This window comes from Coptis chinensis, chromosome 3 (genome assembly GCF_015680905.1).
Source record: "Coptis chinensis isolate HL-2020 chromosome 3, ASM1568090v1, whole genome shotgun sequence".
Taxonomy (NCBI): domain Eukaryota; kingdom Viridiplantae; phylum Streptophyta; class Magnoliopsida; order Ranunculales; family Ranunculaceae; genus Coptis; species Coptis chinensis.
In genome coordinates, this window is record NC_141458.1 from 36,650,132 (window position 1) to 36,660,769 (window position 10,638).

The 10,638-nt window shown below is 38.3% G+C and overlaps 1 pseudogene across 1 annotated transcript; it reads right to left on the minus strand.

The window, feature by feature from the left end:
- Positions 1–8,452: 8,452 nt before the first annotated feature.
- On the minus strand, positions 8,453–10,015 carry LOC147509441 (patellin-3-like; annotated as a pseudogene). Its single transcript, XR_015216555.1, has 3 exons — positions 9,423–10,015; positions 9,217–9,341; positions 8,453–9,096 (listed from the first exon to the last, which is right to left on the minus strand). The product of XR_015216555.1 is annotated as a patellin-3-like (transcript).
- Positions 10,016–10,638: the final 623 nt, after the last annotated feature.

The window sequence follows — 10,638 nt, forward strand, 5'->3', positions numbered from 1 at the left end:
TGACATATGTGGTAGTATTTATACTGATTCATGTGTTTTTATTGGGGGGTAATTAGGCAAATGGTGGTGGCGGAAGATGGTGAACATGAGGAAGCAAGTGGAGAGGTTAGTTTTTCTGTCAGACCTTAATAAAGCGGTTTGATTTAACTTTGCTTGGTGATCTGTTTATTCAATTTTTTGTTTTTGCGGGGAAGGAGAAAAAGTCAGAAAGTTAGATTGGAAATCTCTTTGTAGTCAAAAATGTTATGTTAGGACTCTTTTGTAAGTGCAAGTTGTTGATATGTAGCAACTTAGCTTTATGTTCAGTAATTCAGACAATGTAATTCAGACATGGTGTCACATTGTTGAAATATGAAATGATAGTGATCTTGCTTTGGACTTGTCATTCTTTTCATGTTCACCTAAGATCCTAGGGTTTCATGTATTTCATGTCACATTGCCTTTGGTTATGTTTCTGCTATTAGCAGGCATTGATTTTAATAGGACGTCTGCTGTTAGTGGAGTAAACAATTATACTACTTACCAGGGCTGCGCGTATGTGCTTTGCTTAGATCTCAGTTTATATCCATTCAATGGCTCTTCTTGTGCTCTCCGACAATTTGCGCATTTTAATTTGTCACATCGAAGTATCTCTATTAATAATCTAATGCAGAACATTGTCCCAATGTTATCTCTATTAGTATCTCTAATGCAGAACACAAAAATCCCAATGTTATTTACCAAAACACAAAAATCTAATGCAGTACGCAATGTTTTTGCCAAAACACAAAATATCTATTTTTTTGCCTCTTGAACGGTGTGGTCACACCGTTTGGGACTAAGGCCAAACGGTGTGGCCATATCGTTTGGATTTGAACTTGCAAAAAAAATGGCGTGTCTGTTTGGACTTTGTCCCAAACGGCATGGCGTGTCTGTTTGGACTTAGTCCCAAACGGCATGGCCACACCGTTTGGACTTAGTCCCAAACGGCATGGCCACACCGTTTGGACTTAGTTCCAAGCGGTGTGGCCATGCCGCTTGGACTTTGAACTTGCAAAAAAATGGCTTGTCCGTTTGGACTTTCTCCCCAATGGGCAGTTGGCCACACCGTTTGGACTTAGTCCAAAAGCGGACGCCATTTTTTTGCAAGTTCAAAGTCCAAATGGCATGGTACACCGTTTGGCCTTAGTCTCAAACGGTGTGGCCATGCCGCTTTGGAACTAAGGCCAAACGGTGTGTGGCCATGCCGTTTATTTGGACAAAAAAAAAACAGAACATTTTTTTTGCAAGTTCAAAGTCAAGCGGCATGGCCACCGTTTTGGCCTTAGTCTCAAACGGTGTGGCCATGCCGTTTGGAACTAAGGCCAAACGGTGTGGCCATGCCGTTTGGACTTTGAACTTGCAAAAAAATGGCGTGTCTGTTTGGACTTTGTCCATGGCCACACCGTTTGGCCTTAGTTCCAAAACGGCATGGCCACACCGTTTGAGACTAAGGCCAAACGGTGTAGCCATGCCGTTTGAGACTAAGGCCAAACGGTGTGGCCATGCCGTTTGGACTTTGAACTTGCAAAAAAAAATAGCGTGTCTGTTTGGGACTAAGTCCAAACGGTGTGGCCATGCCGTTTGGACTTTGAACTTGCAAAAAAAAATGGCGTGTCTGTTTGGACTTTGTCCCAAACGGCATGGCCACACCGTTTGGACTTAGTCCCAAACAGACACGCCATTTTTTTTATCCAAATTCAAATCCAAATGATATGGCCGTACTAAGTCCATATCGTTGATGTTGATGTTTTGGCAATTTATCAGTTTGGTTTGTTTGTGTTGATGTTGATTGATGATCATATGAGTTGAGGTAAATTTGTTGTTGAAAAACGTTGGCATTATACTGGTGGTATAGTATCTGCATCAATACATCATATCAACTTACGGAACAAAATTGCAAGTGGGCACGCTTGTGTAACAACAGTAACATTTATAATAAGCACATCAAAATGCTTTATGCAATCCCAAATATTATTGTTCTGTATTACAACATTTAAGCACATCAGAATGAATTAGCAACAAGTATAGCTTTTTGCGCACCTAGCTTTGGCTTGTTCAAGCCTTTCACTCCAAGTTTCAACTCTCTTCAACTTCTCCACCTTCTTTCAACACTTCCGCTTCTTCTCTCGCTTTTCACGACAATTTCTCCGTTTGTAGCTAATAACTCAATTTTGACGACTTTCTTTGAATGGTGCATAGTCAAGGTGGCGTGATCTTGTGGCATCTTGTGGAACTCTGTAGCGGTCGAAACATAAACCGCAGAGAATGATGAAAAGATCAAGATCGATTGATGCAAAGTCGAGGGAAGCGAAACGCAGATGAGTAGGCGATATTTTTACCTAAAGCAAAGCTTTGCCTCGATTCTCCATTTCTCCTTGAGCCATACTTCTCTTTTCTACAACATCAATGAGATTAGAACTCAGTCTAATTAAACTCCCCAAATGTAACCTAAACCAAGCAATATTGAACTTTGAAAATAAAAGGGAGAAAGAAGTTATCAAAAAGCACCCGGTCTATCATTATGATGTTTCCTATCTAGAGCCTAGCTAGCAGACAACATTAGATACTATCCAATGGACATAATGATGCAATGGAACACAACCCTCGACACAGTTCAACTTAACAACACTTGATAAAACTCTAACAAGGCTGCCATATCTAAACCACTCTTAACAAGTCCAGACATCAATGAAGTCCATGACGCGCAGATAAAATATCATTAGAGCTAGTGAACATTTAGAATCAAAGAGTTTTGAATAAAGCTATACTTACAATCAACAGATTACGTATTATTTTTCTCCGGACAATTTCTCGAGTCATGGTTAGCAATCTGTCCACATCTGTGACACTTTCTTCCTGAATTGTTTAGGGCTATCTCTTTGGGGGATTTCCATCTATCCGCTTCTTCTTCCCCCTCCCTTTTGTTTGAGAAATGTTGGGATTCAAAATCAATAGCTGAAATAAAGACCGAATTAAAATAAATATTTATATCAAATTAAACACCGAATTAAACACTAAATTTATATCAAATTAAACATTTAAATAAAAAAACGTGGATGTATTAATTAAAGGTATCAAGGCTCGCAGAATGGAGGCTCGCGCAACTTCGCATGTCCTTTGTAGGAAGTCTTATTAAACTTTGAAATTTCAATAGCCATTTCACCAATCTTTTCAATAAAATATGAATAACCCTCAAAAGTATGCGACGCATCGTAAGCCACTTGAGAAGCAACCTTGATAGAATGAGCCACTCTCAAAGGTTCATTTGAGACATTCCCAACCACAAATCCAGTATCAAACTCCGCTCTATAAGTGTTAGACTTTTGCATCCACCGTGTCAATCTAAAATGGTTTGGAATCTCTTCAATCTCGTAGTGCATAAAAACCTTTAAGATATGACCACAAAGCAAACCCATAAACTGAAAGTACTTGCATTCGATCTCTCCTCTAAGGTTCCTCTATCGAAACTCACTCTCCAAACAGAATTCTTATTGGGTCTCTCCATTTCACCATGTAGCTTCGGTTCCATACCTGTCAATTTGTTCCCCATCAATTTTGTACTCCATCCTTGCCTTTTCTAGTTGCTCTTTAAATTTATTGAATATTGAGATCGTATAGACCTTCGCGGCATGCATAAGGATGAAAGCATCGTTAGGCACAATCCGTGAACTATGCTCGGTCGCGTAATCAGAATCTCTTTCTTTCCTAGCAAGCAAAGCCAAAGACTTCTCATTACCATGTACAAACTGCATAAGCGTAGTTGTCGAATTGACAAACTGGTCATAATGAGCATTCATCGATTCACTTCAACCAGTCGTGTGCATACCAGCAAAAAAGGTGCCACTGAGATAACAAGGAACCCATTTCTCCGCGATTGAATATATCTCTGTCAACCAAGGATTTTCAGACAACTCATACTTCTCAATGATTGTACACCATCTTCTTTCAAAATCAACAATCCTATACGAAAAAGAAATAGTGTTCTTCAACTCAATTACCAATGTCTCAAATTTGGTAAATGACATCTTCTCTTGGAATTTCTGCATAATATGCTAAAGACAAGGCGATGATGGCGAAAGTATTAGGAAACACTTTGGCAATGGCTGGCCGCTCATCGCTCTATCCTGGTCAGTGATGATTGCAGTTGGCGCACGACCACCCATGGCTGCAAGCCAGGCCTTAAATAGCCATATGAATGTATCTTATGTCTCATCAAGCAACAATGCGCAACCAAACTGAATCGACTGATAATGATGGTTGACTCGATAAAAGGGCAAAAGGCATGAAATATGCATTGGTACGATATGTGGTATCAAAAGACACAACATCCCGAAATATTCATATCGGCATCGAGACCTCCCATGAACCCGAGGAAAAAGTTCACCGCAGTCCATTTTCATCTAAATCAATAGCGTAATAGAACCGGGGATCCTCGATTCTCTTACGATAAAATATTGCAAAGACGGCGTTTTGCATCACCTTCTTTAGGCATCTTTTACGGTCAAACCATAATAATGGTTCCAACAATCTTTCGTGTAAACCCAACTTCCTCTCCATGGAAAACAGATGCCACTTTCCCAACGGATAAATATTTATCACTAAATATCTCGGTCAAGCGCTTCACCGCTTCGGGCATATGTTTGTTAGTTTTCATGCAAATTCTTCGATGGGGTCACCGGGCCGTGACTATGGTCATTATGAGCAAGCTGACCTCATATATCTCTTCATGCATTCTTTTCTTAATAGGAATTCTAGCTTGGCAACCACACGGATAGTTGATGTATTTCTTGATGGGACTTCATCTCTCTTGTTAACCCCTTCCGTGAGCAAACCAAGTAAACAACCACTAACCAAATCCACCTGATTTTGTTGCTTGAAGTCGTCCGAACACGAAGTCTCAAATCCCCTCTTGTTGACCATACTCTTTGTAATAAGTCTTTGCCTCATCAACACTTGTAAAAGTCATTCCTATATAAGGAGCGACTAATGTTTTGCGTGCCTTGAGCGGGGGCTTTAGTAGGCGAAGACCCAACTACGTCTTCTTCGATATTGATTGATGTCTCGTCTCCATTTCAATAAATCGAAAAAATTAAAAATATAAATAACTTAAACAAATCAAAAATCCCAATGTACATAAACGGTGTAAATAACTTAAATATCAAAACTCGACAGAGTTCAAAACTCGACGAGTTAACCAAATATGCTATTTCACGAACTCGCCGAGTTCAAAACTCGACAGAGTTCACGAATATGCTAGTTCACCGAACTCGCCAGTTCATCGAACTTCGGCGAGTTCAAAAACTCGACAAAGTTCACCGAATATGTTAGTTCACCGAACTTTGACAGAGTTCAAAACTCTGATAGAATACGGCATGAAGAATACGACAGAGTTCAAAACTCTGACAGAGTTCACCGAACTTCGAGCCTGAGTTCAAAACTCGATTGAATCACGGCATGAAGAATACGACAGAGTTCACCGAACTCTGAAAGAGTTCAAAACTCTGACAGAATACGACAGAGTTCAAAACTCTGACAAAGTTCACCGAATATGCTACTTCAACGAACTCTGACAGAGTTCAAAACTCTGAAAGAGTTCAAAACTCTGATAGAGTTCACGAACTCGGCGAGTTCAAAACTCGGACGAGACGGGCGGCATGAAGAATACGACAGAGTTCACCGAACTCTAAAAGAGTTCAAAACTCTGACAGAGTTCACCGAACTCTGACAGAATACGGCATGAAGAATACGACAGAGTTCACCGAACTCTGGAAGAGTTCAAAACTCGACAGAGTTCACCGAACTTCGATAGAGTTCAAAACTCGACGTATCAACGACATGAAGAATACGACAGAGTTCAAAACTCGACGAGTTCACGAATATGCTACTTCACCCGAACTCGGCGAGTTCAAAACTCGGACGAGAATCACATGCATGAAGAATACAACGAGTTCACCGAACTCACGAAAGAGTTCAAAACTCGGCGATGAATATGACATAGTTCACCGAACTTCGGCGAGTTTACCGAATATGCTACTTCAACGAACTCTGAAAGAGTTCAAAACTCTGAAAGAGTTCAAAACTCTGAAAGAGTTCAAAACTCGACGAGAATCACGGCATGAAGAATAGGACAGAGTTCACCGAACTTTGAAAGAGTTCAAAACTCGGCGAGTTCACGAACTCGACGAGTTCAAAACTCGACGAGAATCGACAAAGTTCATCGAAACTCGACAGAGTTCAAAACTCGACGAATACGGCATGAAGAATACGACAGAGTTTACCGAACTCTAACAGAGTTCAAAACTCTGACAGAATACGGCATGAAGAATACGACAGAGTTCACCGAACTCTGAAAGAGTTCAAAACTCTGACAGAATACGGCATGAAGAATACGACAGAGTTCACCGAACTCTGACAGAATACGGCATGAAGAATACGACAGAGTTCACCGAAATTGTCGCCGTCTTTAAACGAGGGTATTAATCATAACTATAATCATAGCAACCTAAATTAAATCAAAATTCAAGTTTTTATGGTATAATGACAATCCAAGTGTCAATTAAAACGTTCCAATAGGCAAGCACCATAACCAAAAGTGCACTATAGTTGAAGTGCCAAATGATACCTGTTAGAGAAGAAGAAACCAAATGAAGAAACCGAATTGCCAAATTATGAGAAGAAGAAGCCGAGAGAGCCGTAGAGAGAGAGAACCCAATTTCGGTTTATTTTTTTTTTGTTAGATCGGTTATCTTTTTTTGTTAGATCGGTTTTTTTTTTCTTTTTTTGAGAAGATGATGAGGAAAATACGTTTTTGCCCTCATTGAGATCTTCAGATCTTGAGGGCGGATCCGACGGCTCAAGAGAAGAGTGAGATAAGGGTGTCACTATAAGAGTGGCACCCTAGACAAACCGTATATATATACTGCTAGAGCGAAAGAGAACAAAACTTACTGCCAACAGTGTAGAAGAAAAAGAAGAAGACTACTTGATGAGTTTTTCCACAGAGAGAGATGATTAAATTTAAAGAGAGAACGGTTTATTTTTTTTTTGTTAGATCGGTTATCTTTTTTTGTTAGATCGGTTTTTTTTTTCTTTTTTTGAGAAGATGATGAGGAAAATACGTTTTTGCCCTCATTGAGATCTTCAGATCTTGAGGGCGGATCCGACGGCTCAAGAGAAGAGTGAGATAAGGGTGTCACTATAAGAGTGGCACCCTAGACAAACCGTATATATATACTGCTAGAGCGAAAGAGAACAAAACTTACTGCCAACAGTGTAGAAGAAAAAGAAGAAGACTACTTGATGAGTTTTTCCACAGAGAGAGATGATTAAATTTAAAGAGAGAAAGAAATGGAAGAAATGGTTCACCTTTTTCTGAATTCAGTGCTCACCATAGAATTTAATCATGATAAATATGGTACATAATACAGAAGAAGCAAGTCAAGTTCAGTGTAGGTTTTCTCACTAATTTGTAAGTCGAATATACCTTGAGAAAATGATATAACTAACTAATACCTGTGTCATACCAAAGATCACGATTTCCACCACCAAAAATGTAAATGTGACCATCCAATGCCGATACTGCAGCCTGCGAACGGATAGCGCTCATTGGCTGAAGGATCTGACAGTGTCTTTAGAAGGTGAATAACAATCCACAGCATATAGAAATGAATTCCCATCATACCCTCCTAATAAGAATATGAGTTCTTCACCGCGATCCACTGAAATCCAGAGCGTGTAATTTGAAATCAAGGGGTTCTTGAGTCAGGAGGAGAGCAGAGGGAGAGAAGAGAAATAATTTTTTTTGGTAAAGGACAATAATAACAATAATTGTATGTAATTGCAAGTTTCAAGCCTACCATGTATTTAAGTTTGATACCTCTGCAAACACGTATATTAGTCCCATCATCATTCTTCATATTGCGGATTATTACAGTATGTTTTATTTTGCTGATAATAGTATCATCATAATAATTACACCAACAGTTCTAACCTACAAACCCATTACTGTTCATCCATTTACGCATATACCATCAACATATTACCACATACACAATTTAAGGATATCAAGGGACATCAAAATAATAGGAAAAACAATAACCACAAACCCAAATATCAAGGAAAATCATTTAACAAAAAAAAAAAAAGTACCAATGGCAAGGAGCTGAAGAACAGATAATTCTCTAGCCAATTGTTGATAACCCTCTGATTTCACATGTACATAATCCACTTGTTTCCTCATCAAACTTCTAAACCCAACATTATTATTCCCACCACCACCACCTTTCTCTTTCTCAACCACCATCCTTACACACCTATAATAATAACAATACTATTCTTCTTCTTTTGAAAACTGAAAAACCAAATGAAAAAAACTAAAAACTGCCCGCTTATCTCCAAATCTTCAAAGATTCTATCTTTATATGCATGGGCGTGAGTTTGTTTTTGTTTCGGCCGAATTAACTAAGAACAATATTCAACAATTACCACTCCTTGATTAGCATACAAAAAGTCATGAGGGTTCTGGACTCTTAACAGAACAGGATAAGTGAAAAGGATGAAAACATCTGAATTTGAACTTATTATTCTTCTAGCTCCGTCATCTCTAAGCATTTGGGAGGAGGAGACCCCTGAAGTCTTTTGAGGAGCTGGGAGGTGAAAAAGGCCCATGTTCCGATGGTTTTCTACATGTGAATTGTGCATGAACTCCTCATAGCTCACAACTCTTAGCTAGAGTGCGTGGTGAATATAAATTATGGGAACGCATGTGGAGCTATTTCAACCAAATATTAAGTCTAGAATCTCAGTTTAAAGATTCTCAACTTGAGAATCGACAATGCCTTAAAGCTTATGGAATTAAACATAGGAGCATCTATAATACTAAAATGATAAAATGATAAAATGATAGAAGTAAAAGGGCTAAGAAATAATTTTACCTTAGTAACAGGGATTTCAACAGTTTGCTTGCTTGCTGGCTTGATAATAACCTCAGTAACTTCATCAGTAGTGGTAAATTCTGCATCACCTTCCTTGTTCAAACCACCATATTGTACTGGTACTTGCTCAAGAGCAATATATCTATAAACACCCAAATTCAGAAATACATTAGCAATTGAGCATCAATCATAATTTTCAAATCCCAAACACCACCAAATCAAAATAAAATAAGATGAAGCAAACTCAAAATTCAGGACTAACTTGAAAAGGGTGTCGGTAGATTTGGATGGTCCAGCAAAAACAAACTTGCTCTTAGTCCTCAAAGTCAAGAAGGGGCTAATCATCCTATTGAAAGCAAGGTACCACCATGGAACATTGATGAAGATCTACATATAAACAAATAAAATAATCAGATAATCATTTCAATCAAAACCAAAACCAATAAACAATAAACAATCCCCACACACCTGTTTAGCGACGAATTCAGGATAATTGTCTTGAAGAATAGAGAGAGCTTGATTAGTAGCATGATGAAGTTCCGTCTTCAAAGGTCCAGGTGAGTTCTTCAAGTCATTAACCCGAACAATTGTGCAAATACCACACGGACTAAAATCAAGCTTCCTCAATACTCTTCTCCAAAAACTGAATCCTCCACCTCAAAAAGTTTTTACTCTTCTCTTCATCAGAGAAAGTCTTCTGATACAATTCCTTGTTCTGGAACTCCCCATAAACATTATAACAAACTGGGTGTCCTTCTTTATCAAGATCAGTACCAAGATCTTCATCATGAAGTCCTTCGATACCAAACTCCTTTCTCCACAGAGCAGTGTTCTTCACCATAGTGAATGCATCCTTGACCTTGAAATTGCGAGTTCGCAAGAACTTCAAGAGAATATTATCACTCTTCTCGTCACCAATAAGTGGAATTCCCCAAGTGAACACTTCTTCTGGTGGTACCTGTTCTTCTTCAACAACAATTGGCATCGTCTCTTCTTCCTTGGTTTCAACAAAAGTTTCAGTTTTTGCTTCTTCTTCTTCTTGATGATGGTCCGTGTCGGCAGATGGGTGGATAGAGAAGAATAAGAGAGAGGGTTTGAAGAGATGATTTTTTTTTGTGAGAGTTGGGAGTGTTTTGTAGAATTGAAAAAAGAGTATAGAAAGATGTTTTTAACTATTTTGGGCTACGAACAATTGAAATCGGCAAAAAGAGGCGTAAAATTCATTTTTTTTATGTAAAATATGATGTGTCAGTCTGAGAGAAAAAAAAGGGGCTGTGGGGTCCTTTGGGAGCATTCTCAACTTGGGATATATATATATATATATATATATATATATATATATATATATATATATATATATATATATATATATATATTATATATATATATATATATATATATATATATTTTTTTTTTTTTTAAATTGTGTAGTTACTTGAGACTTGGTTTGGCGGACACACAGCTGCTAGAGAGTTAAAGCAAACAAAAGCTTTACTTTCTGCACATTACCTAAGTTAATTGCTCATCTAGGAGGTTTGTGGTTGCTTTTGGATTCTTTTTGAAAATTGTATGTTGTTTTTTATAGTTTTAATTGCAAAGTTATTATTTCCTTTAATTGATGTTGTTTTTGTGTCTTTGGTGATAACAAACCAGTAGCTACCTGCTTCTTCTAGCCTTGAGCCCA